The 13,394-nt window shown below is 43.7% G+C and overlaps 1 protein-coding gene across 7 annotated transcripts in view; it reads left to right on the top strand.

The window, feature by feature from the left end:
* The window catches only part of MAML3 (mastermind like transcriptional coactivator 3), a 326,795-nt gene that overhangs the window by 124,838 nt on the left and 188,563 nt on the right, over positions 1–13,394 (top strand). The window lies entirely within an intron of this gene.

Genomic DNA, 13,394 nt, shown 5'->3' with positions numbered 1-13,394 from the left:
AAAGCAGAAAGTGTATTTATAGCACCCAATCTGGGCATAAGCAGATGACAACTCCATTCACTAGCAGCGCAGATGTCCCGGGACACCACTAACCAACACGGGATCCTTCTCCCCATTAGCCATCCTGGAGGAGAGCTGGTGGAAGCAGTAAGGCTGGCCAGATGCGTCAGCGTGCAGGGGGCATGGCTGGGGGAAGAGGGTCTTGTCCTCAACTCCTTACTGGTTTTTAAGGCGTTCGGGTAACGATGATAAAGCACCCCTCCTTCCTTGGTGTTAAGGTTATTCTTTTGGTCTGTGCTGCTGTGGAGCTGCTTACGCTGTGCTCACGGTGGGCTGTGAAAATTTATGCCTACGGAAGAATTAAGATGGTGACTCAGCAGGCCTTCCTCAGCACAGGTCACTGGGGAGATCGTGTCGTGTTTGCAGCTCCCTGTGAATGTTGGAGAGGTGTCTGTATCCCAGAATTAGGCTGCTGGGTGTTTCGAGTCAACCACAGACAGGTAGCTGGAAATACTTGCTCGGGGAGATTGCGAATGAAGGTCAGTCAGGGTTGATGAACGAGTATTGTTAAAGTGGCGACAGCCACATTCTCTAGTAAGAAAGCTGCTGTGAATCGTAATTGTGGAAATGATCTACAGATGCACAGCGCTGGGGCATAATGTGGCTCTGAAGCCCGCAGAATTCAGGTTCTGCTCCCAGGCGTGCTCCTGCTGGTGGCAAATTTTCTCTGCAACAAGTACCTCATCGAGGGACCAGATCCTGTCCCTTCTTGCTAGCTGACCTGACAGAATTGCTGCCACAAGGAAGGGTGGAGGGAAGGCTCTGGAAGTTGCTGGTCTGTAGGGAGAAGAGTTTGAAAGTACAGGGGTCAGATGTGATGTACCTCAGCTGGCAGCGCACTCTCCCAGAGGTGGAGGAACTGGGGCTCCAGGACAGCGTTAGCAGGGCTGGAACGGGCACAGGCGGAGGAGCTGTGTGAGCACCCTTGCACCTCCTTGCCTAGCTGTCCTGGGGCATGCTTTGGTCTCTGGTGCTAGGCACTAGAGGGAGACGTCAAGACGTGATCATGCTTGAAGGCCGCTCCAGTAGCGTGCACGTTCCCAGGTACCTGATGCCTTTCCAAATCATCCGTGGGAGTTCCAGTACCACAAGATGGGTTATATGGTAATTAACTGTAAACGCTTGCCCATTCAGACATAGGCTTGGCAGCATCTGGCTCAGAAACCATCATAAAGTCTCTTTAATGTTTTGGCTGAAAGAGCACGAATCTGGGAATGTAGGAGGCCTTCTCTTTCTGGGTGATCACCATCTTGCTGTCTGGGCGTGGACGCCCCCTCGACAGTAGAGAAAGTGCTCCCGTTTGGTGGAAAAGGCACCGATAAGGTGTGTTGGCCACTGGCTCCTGTCTTGGCGAGATTTCAGTCTGCATTTTGCTTAACTTCTCTTCCAAAACGACTGCGCCCCTGAGCAGCAGCAAGCAAGGTACCGAACAGCAGCCCCATGCCCTGCTATTCAGAAGCAAAGCCTGCCTAACAACCAGGCTCCTCGCAGCAAGGGGAGATGTGTCCTGCGAGCACGTGGTCCCTGCTCTTTCAAAGAATGAAACCAAGATGTCAAAGTAAGTTACCCTTTCAGTATCAATCACATACCCAGGGTCTCACCTTTACAGAGGCCTTGTAGTCAGCAGAGCGGCGTAACGTACCGCTCGGTTGTACCTTTGCCCTTTTGCAGCGTGCGTGCCATCCTTCTCGGTGCAGTCGCAGTGTAAAACCAGGTCAAGTAGTTCTGTCCTGAGGCTGAGGCATACCAGTCCTGGAAGCAGCTCAACCACAATGACTAAAAGATTCCCTGGGAAATAGATTGGATCCTTAACAAGCAGGTGTTTTATGAGCTGATAAAAAGGATCTCAAAGGCCAAGAATCAACCACACAAGTGGAGAGAACAGAAATGATCAGTGGCTGCTTTTCCTGCTGTTGCAAGTCAGAAATCAAACTGAGGGTTTAGTGCAAAGAGGGTTAAAACACTAGTAATTCAGTGCCTGCCAGCTGGGAAGAATAATAAAGCCTGCATTTCTGTGTTGGTACGGGGCGAATGCTGCAGAAACAGGAATTTTATTACATAATTATGCCTCCTACATAAAGCTGGGGGGGGGGGGGGGCGGGGGGAGCTAGCAGGGCTGTGCGTCATTAAAATGACACAAAACGTGCCACCACGATCAGAGTCCTGTGTGTGCTTAAGACTGTACAATATGACATACTCTCTGTGGCCTTGCTGCACGCATGAATTTCAGCTCGCTCGGTTTCACAGCTGGGAGGGAGGCTGCCTAATCACAACATGTGCTGTACTTTCTGCCGTGGAAATAGAAGATGGGAGGGTGGGGGTGTTTTGTTTGTTATTGTTTTACCAAAGATTTAATTAAATGATTGAAAGAGAAGGGAGGGAAAAATGCAATTCCTAACTTAAAAACTCAAAAAATGCTGATTTGAGCGAACTCCTTTAAAGGGCAGCGAGGCTCAGGAGTGCTGTAGGGTCCCTGAAGCCCTTCTGGATTATCTGTGGTTACTTTGTGGTGGCCCCTTTGCCTTCTGTAGGGGTGCTGCTCACAGGCATTGGTGGAGGTTGTACTCTGCTCTTGTCAGGAGGAGGTAGTCCACCCACAGTGGGAGGCCATGAACAACGCTTGGAGACTGGGGGGAAAAAAGATGTTCTGGTAATTTTAGTATTGGCATAAAGAGGACTCTTTATCTTGAAGTACTGGGCAAGCAACAAATCATATTAATGTCTTTCGGGATAGATGGAGCAGCACTTTTTCCTGTTGTACAAGTGAAGACTCTGACATTGAATGATTGTAATTCTGTTCCAGAAATGGCAGCTCCATGGATTTTCTGTGAGCATATGCTTAGTGGTCTGTCTGATGAGATTTGTAAGTGTTTTCTGTTGTCTGCTCCTTCTTTAACATCCAAAGCACAAAGTTGAGAGGAATTGAGACGATATTTCCTTTTTTTGTGTGTGCTGTCAGCAAGCCACCGATGTAGCCATGAAGAGTATTCATTTTTCCATCTGATTTTTGAGCTCTGTGTAAGCCAAAACTAAAACATTCTTTCTATACCAAGGAGCTTACAGTTAAAGGGTTTCATTCAGAAAAGTATTTAAACCATCTGTATTAATGACAGCATTTAAGTACTTGTTTGGATTGTATCGTAATAAGGATGCTTTGTTGAATGGGGCTGAAGGGAAAATCTGAAGGCAAGGTATGGAGTGTATTAGTGAAACACCTGGTGATGCCTGGCAAGCATTTTGCTGCTTCCATCTCTTCTGATGGAAGCCACTTCATCTTCTACTTTGTTTTAATTGATTCCATTTTTACCGTTCAGTGAGTTGGGCCGGGCTAGAGGGAGGTGTGCAGACGCAGCACCAGTGGCATAGGGAAGAGAGAGGAAGCAAAAGGGTGACGTAGGTGACGTACCCAGCACCGTTCTAGGGGGAATGGCAGAGGTGTGAATGAAGATCAGACTTTCCTGGTTTCTTTGTTTTTTTACACATACAAAATAAAGTTCATGACTATGTTAGTTCCCGTATAGATGGAAGGTGTGGAAAACCAGGTCTCCTTTAACACTGGGTTCCTTTGGGTGTTCATTTGGCTGTTGGTACCCTGTGGGATAATCGTGACTTTTGGCAGCACTGGAAAAAGAAAGCCAACTTGGAAATACTGGGTTAAATTCTGACCTTTATCAGTCCAAGCAAAGTTAATGGGCTTGCATTACTCTAATGAGGAATGCAAAGGTTTAGAGGTTGCTTAGTTACTGGGCCTGCAGAGATTTCAGACAGTAGGACATAATTGATATATCCCCAAGATGTATTTTTATCACCACAGTCATGATAACATGATATGTCATGCTGCCAGTCTGCCAGTGTAGATGAAAAATTTCAGCTGGTGGTCTGCATGTTGCACTAGACCCATCGCGTGCTTCTGTGTTGCCTCCTACTTCTTCCGGAGGATGTGGGAACACCTCCTCCCATGTTTATTGTGTTGAAAGCCAACCTTTGTTGTGCCATCTCTATGTTTAAGGATTTTTTTTTTTTTTTTCTTCTCCTGTATGCGTGCAAGGCCCCACAGATGAGTACACCAGAACATCAGTACCACATGCAAGGTTTCCAGACTGGAATACAGCTGCTCCCAAGGTGAAACCACCTACTTTATTCCCTCTGTTTCAACAGATCTCTTCCCAGCACATCCAGCAAGTCATAACTAGTCATTTCAGTGAAACAACTGAGATTTTACTCCTATTAGAGTTGCTGTGCCAGTGGAGCAGCAATGGTGGGTCTCTTGCCTGAACGAAATTATCAGGTGGTTCTAACACTGCAAAGTCCTTGGTAGTAGCTGTAATGTAAGAGGCAGAGAAAAGCAAACTTCACAGTGGATCTGTGCTGAGCTGACAATAGCAGAGGTTGGAATCGATCGAAAATCATTGAGAGAGAACAGAAAGGCTGACTTAGTTTTAACCCCATTCTTCAAGTGCGCTCTCTGCCTGACTCAACATGCAGAATCCCAACAGCCCAACTAAGGTCAGGGAACTGGAGTGATTACAACTGTTTTATCTGTCTTATCCACAGAAAACATTTCATGCCTGACCAATTTGGATGAGCCATGAACAAGTTATTAGATTATAAACTGAACATATTCGAAGCAGCGATGTTTTACAAATCTCCCTGTAAGTCTGCAGTTAAACAAGAGGTTAGCAAAATTTCTTAACAGCTGAACAGTTTGCACAGCCTGCCCAAGTAAAAACTGCATTTACGAAGTCTCTGCCTACACAAGGCAGGTACAGGAAGTCTGTTCCACGTTCATCACATTCACTGAGCCTTTCTAATGTAATGTTAAATAATGGAGTTAGCTTTAAAGTACTGCAAGCTGTAGTTAAAACAAGCATGGTTGGTATGGTGTGTCTGGATAAAGCCCAGGCAACGTGCACAGGTGAAATTCTGGCGCTGCTGAAGCAAGCGGCAGGCTTGTGGTGACTGCAGTGAAAGGCAATTTTACCTGCAGTGCTTGGCAAGTTGCAAGTCAGGCCTGAACCTTTCGTTGTTTCCCACTTCCCATCACTGTCATTGTAAGGAGACAGATGCAGCTTTATTTTTCTTGCAGTTACAGGGAGCTGAGAGGAACAACAGAGGGCTGAGGATACGTGAAAAGAGCCTCTCTAAACAGTCTGTGCAGTTGCATGTAGAAATATAACATGTAAAACATGCATTACAGACACAGGATTTACATGTTAAACCAGAATGTGTGATGGGTTGCCGGCTATTAGAAGCTATATAACTGTATATAACAAACATGTTGAATTACTCTTTGCTAAAGCTTATAATGCAGAACACACAAATTTTCCCTGAAGAGCCTTACAGATGAAAGGCTAGAGGAAAAAACAACAACATAGGGATGAAGATGGAGCTGAATAAGCCACAAACCACAATGCATTTGCCATCAAGCTTTACACGATTCCAGTCAAGTGTACCTTCACTGCAGACAGACCACGTCCTGTGCTTGATCTCATACTGCCGTGCTGGTACGCACGGCAGCGTGTTCCTGGGTACAGCCCAGCAGCGTATGACCTGTTCTTAAGCATTTGCTTCCCTTTCGGTGAGTAATGAACTTTGAGTCACTACTCTTTCAAGTGATTGACTTTCCCAATAGTGAACTTGTTCTCTTCCTCTGAATGATGAAATTGAAGCAAAATTTATACCACAGATATTAAGCAGTGAGGGAGGCTGGGCAGTTCTGCGTTTTGTAAGGCACCCTCAGATCTGAGTTTGTTTCCCAGTATTTCCAGCAGTCATAGCTGAGTTTACAGACCGTCACTCGGTGTGGGGCAAGGTAACTTTGAACTCAACTCATCTTTGTGCCCAGCACTGCCTGCTTTCTGTTGCTTTTTTGCTTGTGTAAGAATGCAGAATATATGAAGGAGTCCCCTTCCATTTCTCCTTTTGCAATTTTCTGATGACCAGAATGCAGCCAAATTCCTTTAGTGCAATTGAGGAGATTGGGCAGATAAGAAACCCCAAAGATAGGGTTATGTTAGATGATTCAAAGAATTCCACTGGGCAGAAAAAGGGGATTCATGTTCACAGTTTTCGTAGACCAGAGATGCCGGTAAAACTGAAAAGCAGATTCTGTTTTGCATTATCACCACCCACTTTTTCCAAAGATGTTCTACTTTTCTCAGCAGCCTCCCTATTGCTGTAGCTATAAATAAGTATATATCTTTATGCCTGTGAGAGATTCAGGTTTAAGCTTATATTTAAGCTGCAAAGTTATATATAAACAGGACTATATTAAAGATGACAAAAGCCTTAATGTTCTGTTCATGTTTTATGTCAGCATAACGTGTGTGTTCATGGGTATGTGTGCACACAGACATATATTAACATATGTAGGCAGGCATGGGCCAAAAAACCAATCCAGATTCTCTACTCCATTTTTTGTAGTTGGGTGTTGGTGTAATTAACTTTCATGATGTAAAGGTAATAGCTCTGTTATAAGGCTGGAGCAACAGCATGGCAAAGCCCTGTGCACAAAGACTGAGATTTAGATATGTATGTTCTGTCATAAAATAAGTAATTACTGAGTTTGGTCGTTCCAGATTCACTTCAAGAATCTCGCTTCCTAGACCTTGCCAAAGCATTTCTGAAGCTGCTTTCCTCTTGGTGTTAGGAAAGTAACCATATTTTCTCCTTCCAGAAAGCTTCGCAGTGCTGCTTTATTAATTAGAAAGCTTCACTTTGATTGTCGTGTAGAGTGGCTATGCTTTTGTGGACGTGGAAATGTTGGTCCAGTTTATGTAGAACAAAGAAAGTAGCTAGTCTTGAGGAGCAAGACGGAGTTGACTGTGGCCTGCAAATATTTGGATAGTAGGGAACACTTGCCAAAAAGAGCAAGAATCTGGGATGCCTGTCCTTTGCTCAGAGGAGGCTCTTTGGCAGCTTGCCAGGCATGTTCCTCATTTGCTAATTGTGGAGCAGGTTAATGATGTGAGTACCTGTAGTTCATTTTGCTGGATATAAAGAGCGAAACACAGAGTTTTTTGGAGTGCAGTTTCTTTGTGGCTCTTGTTCTCTGCAGACTGTTGAGGGAGCAAACTAAACCAGCTAGAAACTGGATGTTCACCACTGTGAAGTTGCTGGAGGACATCCCTCGCTCTCTGCAGCATTAACTCTTTCTCTGTTCAAGACTGCTCCAGCCAGCTTGGCACTCAAAGGTTCAAAGTGCTTCTGTTAGGTGGAATGGGGGGATTCAAATGGCCGTAACAAAGTTGGCTGGCACAGAGCTGTGCAGGCAGCCTTTGCTCCTATGCCACACGGCACAGCGGTGGCTACCAGTGAGGGATTTTCCACATGGAGGATGCTTTTGCTTGTGAACATGGGGGTTAGTTATTAGCACTCAACTCAGGGGTCCTGCGCCTGTGGGAAATTCAAGGCTTTGCAAGGTACCCAGCCCCAGCTGAAGAGTTAAATGACTTTGTGTGAGCTCTTAGAAAATACTAGGTACAATGTATTAGTTTATACCTCAGTGGGAAAGTTGTAAGTTAATGAGCCTTTACCTCATATTTGTTATGATCTAGGAATGCACAATTACTTACTGTGGCTCATCTGAGTCCTGGTAATTTGCTGTGCTTGTAAACTTGGCTACTTCTGTGAACTCACACTAGTGAAACCCCCAAACTGCCTTACTCTGTGTGACTTTTTATTTTATTTTAACTGATTTGACATCTTGTCTGTTAATCAAATGTAAATGTTTCTTAGGTTAGTAAGAAGGTTTTATGGTTGGTCAGCCATTTTCAAAGAAAATGGTGATTTTTCTCAGATACTCACTGAACCCAGGGAAGGAGGCTGTTATTTCTTCTTTTTTTTTTTTTTTTTTTTTTTTTTTTTCTCTAAAGTTATATAGATAGCAAATGTTTTTTTCTACTGGGCATAAGTAATAGCTGGTTTCACTACTGCTTATGTGAAGGAGTCCCATTTTGTGGGGAGTAATAGCGTTTCTGGAGTCCTAATGGCGAAGAGAGAGGTCTTGGTCCCTGCGTATTTGCACAACACTGGATTTCCAAGGGCGTTCCTTTTTGTTAGTGCTGTTTGCTTGTTCTTTTCAAACGAACAAGAATGGAGGTATTAGCGAATGAAATCCAGCACAGAATTCACCAGCAGCCACTTGATAGCGTGAGGCGGAGGAGCAGTGAGGAAGGTTTCTCATGAGCATGCCGGGGATCAGCTGAAGGATGATAGGCTTTCAGTATTCTGCCTGGGTGTCAAGTCTGCAAATGGGATTACAAACCAGTGACAACTGTGATGGCTGGTATTATGTGGACACCTGTTCACCCAGTGCTGGATGCAGACTAGCATCCACATAGGATGTTGAACAGTCACCAGATGGTAATGGCTTTCAGTTACTATGCATTTTTTTTCTGGATTTGTTCCAGCAGTTTAGACAAGATGGATGCTCTTTGCTAGCAAAACAGCACTAGAAGGGACATGCAGATCTCAAAGGGGTTCACGTAAAAAGGTTTGTTAATGAACCACAAAACTCCCTGTGTGTAATGTGTTTGGATTGTCGCTGAAGTTTAACTGGGTGCTAGGGTCTGAAGTAGCCACTTCATAACAAATGGTTCCACCCTTCAGTCATTAACGAGAGCTGCTGCATAACACAGGAACTTATGAGTAAAGGTAGGACCAGGATGTTGCCAATGCCTGAACGACTTAGGGTGGCTCAGTGTGTCTGTTCCTGGTTGTCTCAGCTCGAATATGACTGTGTGCAGGGGGGGGACGCCCTGGGTGTTGAGGAGCACGCCTTGTCCGTGCTTTTGGTTGAATTGGGGAAGAGGGTATGTCATCGTGTTACTGCTACTTTTGTTGGTGTGTTTTACAAGTTCCTTCTTCCAAGTCCAATAGGATTTAATTTTCTTGCCGGAAGCCTGTGTTTATTTCATGGGACAAAATGTGGACCCTGATGGTGACCCACCCAGCAGGGGAGGGTGGAGATCAGTTTGAGCATTGTGGAAAAAAAGTCTGTCAACTTTCTCCTTCCAGTAAGTAGTCTGTCTATCTCATCTCCTGGTGGACTCTGAGCTGCTCGGTGTTCAGGGAAGTCCCAGGGTCTGAACCTGCAAACTAAGTGAGGAGGGAGCCCCTCGAGTGGCCTAGACTTAACAGAGCTCCTCCAGAGTCACTGGAGCATGCCTCAGCTGGCATACACTGCTCTTGCTTCATCAGCATCATCTGCTGTGCTCCTCAGAGATGTAAATCAGCATAGCTCCCTCTGGCCCTACGAGTGTTTCACATCACTGTGAAATCCAAAATGCTTTTTAAACGGTGAAGAGGTAGTGATTTATAATAGGCAAAACATACTCCCACTGATGTCTGTGGTGCCCATAAATCTCTGCTTCTTGGGTACAATGGTAACACTTCTGTTACATCTCTGTTCTTCAAATTGTTTCATTTGGCGCTCAGTTCACAAGAGTTCTCTTGAACACATTATTGTTTCTTGTGACACCATAAATCCTCTTCTAATTTTGGCTATTTATTGCCCTCTCGGTCCCATTTCAGGTTTTCTTTCAGATCTCTCATGGTTTTACCATAGATTTGCTAAAAATTTGCTAAAAAAAAAGTCTTTGTTTCTTGGTGTCATGTGATTAGCACATTAACATGGATATCTGTCACGATTCACTTCCAAACTTAGGATTTGTTATACAGGGAAGCTTTTTATGTTCCTTCTTTCAAATATTTTACGAGCTTTCCTTTATTTTATGAGCTTTTTTTTCCATAACTATTGCATTCTTCTCTTCATTTGGACTTCCTTGCATGTAGAGGACATCTTAAACTCTTATATGACATCATCTGCTTGATGTAGAAGGACCAGTCAAACTTGGTAAGAAAACACTGGGCTGTTGGAATGTCACACAAGATCCATGCTGCAGTTATCCTTTATCTCAGTGTCTTATCCCTGTTTTAGAGAAAGGTTTAACAGCTGTACTTGTGTGGCTAAAGAGAATTACTGGCCTGCTTGCTAATTATTTTCTCTGGAGGATCAGTCTTTCCAAGATTCGGGGTATTAAAATGAGAACCGACTATCTCTCTTATCTCTCTCTTCTCTGTCTGTCTTGGTGGCGGTCTTCCCCACCCCCAAAAATAATACAAAGGCCATGAAAAACCTGGTGTATTGTTTGAAGTACAGGAATAGGTTTTGAATTACAGGTAGAAAAATATTCTGTGAATTTCTTTTTGAGGTTCATTAACAGATGTTTTTACCCACATAGCTAAAATGAATATATGAGTGTTACCTTGCATGGTGGTTATTCTTGCTCCATTGTATTTCCGCTGGAAAACAAAGGCCTCCCCCCTTCATACGTTGGATGGTTTTCGGCTAACAAAGTATATATGAGATCTTTGAGCCCGTGGCTAGTTCCTGTGTCCCTAGTCTGTGGGGATTTCTTGTTTGTGTCTCTGTGTTATCTCCATTTGATAGTAAATGGTGGAGAGGAAGTTTTCTTCTTCAGTGACTGTGATATTGTTGGGGGGTGTGTATGTGTGTGATTAAAGTTCGGGGGGGGGGGTTGGGGGTTGTTTGGGTTGGGGTTTTTTTTTGTAGTCTATAATATGGCTGTTGCTGCATACTTTGCCACCTATCAGTTGTTTTAGATTTTCCAGTTTCAATTACTCCTCAGTAATATTAGACCTTAGATTAGTGAAATGTGTAATTGTAAATGCTGTTTGGGTGCGTTGTCAATTCTTGCCTTTCCAAACTTACAAGGTTGACTACTGAATTGTTGCAATTGTCACTAGAATCACATCTTGGGCTTGCAGGAAGATACCATGTTTGTCATCTTGTAAAACTTCAAATTTTTTAGCCGTTGTTTGCAGGTGTCATTCTGCTCCATTTGAAGTTGATTTCAGGGGCATTCTTTTGTCTGCATGCTGCCTCTGTGGGTGCCAGAATCCCGGGCAGGGCTACCTGGGGTACCTGCATCTGCCAGACCTCCCCCCTTGGTTTCTCACCAGGGGGTAGGACCCTGGCGGTGAGGTCCAACCTCAGGTGGGCAAAATGTCTTTTAGGTAGTAGAGGATGTCACACTTGTCTAGCTCCCTGATTTATTGTTTTGATTCCCCTGCAGTACTTAGGCTGTTTCACATCCTGACTTTTATTAGCTGAGGAATATCATCAGCAACAGATAATTTCCCTCAGTCATGGAGACAGATTTTAATTCATGCTTTCTTGAGTTTGAGACTGAGTTATTTGATTCTACCTGCTTCCACTCTTTAACTCTTGTAAGCAAAATCTAAAAAGCTGCAAAAAGGCTGATGCCAAAAATCAGCTTTTCAGAACAGGGGAAGTCTTTAGTGTTCTCTGTTCAGTGGTGTGTCAGTTGTGTACTCTTCATACTGATTTATAAAGCTTTGCATGGCCTTCGACTGTCTGATGAAACTGTCTTGATAACCACCTACTGTTGCTGCCTTCCTGACTGTCTGTTGGACTGGATTTCGCTCTGCCAGTCACGGAGCATTTCACCATTATTCTTCTGCCTTGTGAAATTCTGTTTCCATGATAAGAGCCATCATTCCGCTGAGACTTTGAAAAAGAATTCTGTTTTTTGGTGGAACCACTTGACACCAGCAGTGAGATTCTCAGCTGGCGTTCTGTTACCAGTGATGCGATTGACATAAAGCAGCAGTTTTACGCAATGGCTCCCGGTTGCTTGTAAACGTGTTTTAATGATAATTTCATGAGACTTTTTTTTTTTTTTTTTTTTTAAAGCTGTAATGAATGATGTAATCAGAATAAGTTTAAGACCAGGAATTGACTAGTTGGGCTTCAGATTACCATGCTGTGATTTACATATTGTCTGATTTAGCAGTTAACGTCAGCTGCCTCAGTTCTCATCTGTAGGAGAGAAGGGGGGTATCCCTTATAGATCCTCTGCCCTAGGTGTGCCCTAAATGAGCTGTGAGAGTTGGTCAAACAGTAAAACCGTTTGGACTGTATAGGATCTGGTGATCCACCCTGTGCAAGAAGGGTGTGACCCCACTGAAAGGTCTAGAGTTGCTCTGATAAAATGAGGCAGAGGAAAGGCACCCCCTGAAGTTAGAAAGTCCATTACAAAAGCAAAAAGCACGTGGTTTAGTGCCAGGTCATGTTTACTGAGAATTCCTCGGTGAGAGTGCATAGGGTATGCTAGGTAGCAAGATCACCTCCTTACATTTTGTTTATCAGCTGTCTGTCACCAAAACGCCATCATTCTGTGTATTGGCTTTATTTCTGTTATCAAAACCAATATGGACATTTTAAAAGCAACCTGTTGCTTAAAGAGAATCCATATAAAATAGAAGTAAACCTTAGTTTGAGAAGCAGTGGGGAATTCCTTTGGCTGCTAAGAATTCCAGATTATTTACACTAAGAAAACCTTTCTGTAAATGTTTCCATTTAGTTTACAAAAACAGTTATGCTAAAATGAGTGACACGAAAAGGTGAGAACTTAGAGCTAGCTGTCATGTTCATCACAGACAGAAGGATTGTGGTATGGTCATGCAGGGCTAGGGACTGGGTGAAGAGTGATACTGCCTCCTCTATTCCTCAAAAAAACCTTCCAAAACACAAATGAAACTAAATCATATGCAAAGAGAGTGAGGACGTCTACTTTGGTGGTGGTTTTATTGTGGTGGAGTCCTGTTGGCATAAGCTGTTCCTCCATGGCTGCGCAGGAAGGATGGAAGGTAGCTGGGTTTTGAGGGAGAAATCCAAGCCATTTCTAAAATGGTTTTGTCCTGTAGGCTTTTTCTTGTTCTCGGCATATGTTCCTGCTTTTCCTTCAATGTGTTGAAAGGAGCAAGTTTGTTTATGAAAATCTTGTCTGTAAAGAAAAACCCTTCCCTCTAGCATGCTTAGTTCTTATCAACAAAATAGAAACTAGACAAAAGGTCATTGTTTTTTTTCTAAAGAAGTATATATTGTTTTCGTTAAGGCAAATCCCCTATTCTCCCTTACCAAATGAGAATCTTTAACTCCAAAAGTAGAGTATTGATTTGTCTCCTACAGTGAAATTGCTGAAGCATATAGGAAATGCGATGTTTGTGGTGTTTAAAAAAAAAAAAAAAAAAAAAAAAAAGAATCGCTTAATGACTCCCTTCCCCCCTGCTTATTCCGGTAACTTAAAGTACAAATTAAAAGCTGGGCTGTTAGCAGACATAGTTCTTCCTCAGGTCATGCCAATTCAGAGCTGGGCATCCAACTCAATCCTTAAAGTGCAAAGCTTTTGAACTGCGTATGTGTAATGTGGAAATCATGGGACAGCCCTGAGCCTGTGCAGACACTGTGGGATACAGTTGGTATCTCCAGAGCTTGCTTTGCAGGT

The sequence above is a fragment of the Falco punctatus genome, assembly GCF_963210335.1.
Source record: "Falco punctatus genome assembly, chromosome: 1".
Lineage (NCBI taxonomy): Eukaryota > Metazoa > Chordata > Aves > Falconiformes > Falconidae > Falco > Falco punctatus.
Note: the sequence above shows the minus strand (reverse complement) of the source record. Positions and strands in the feature narration are given on the sequence as shown.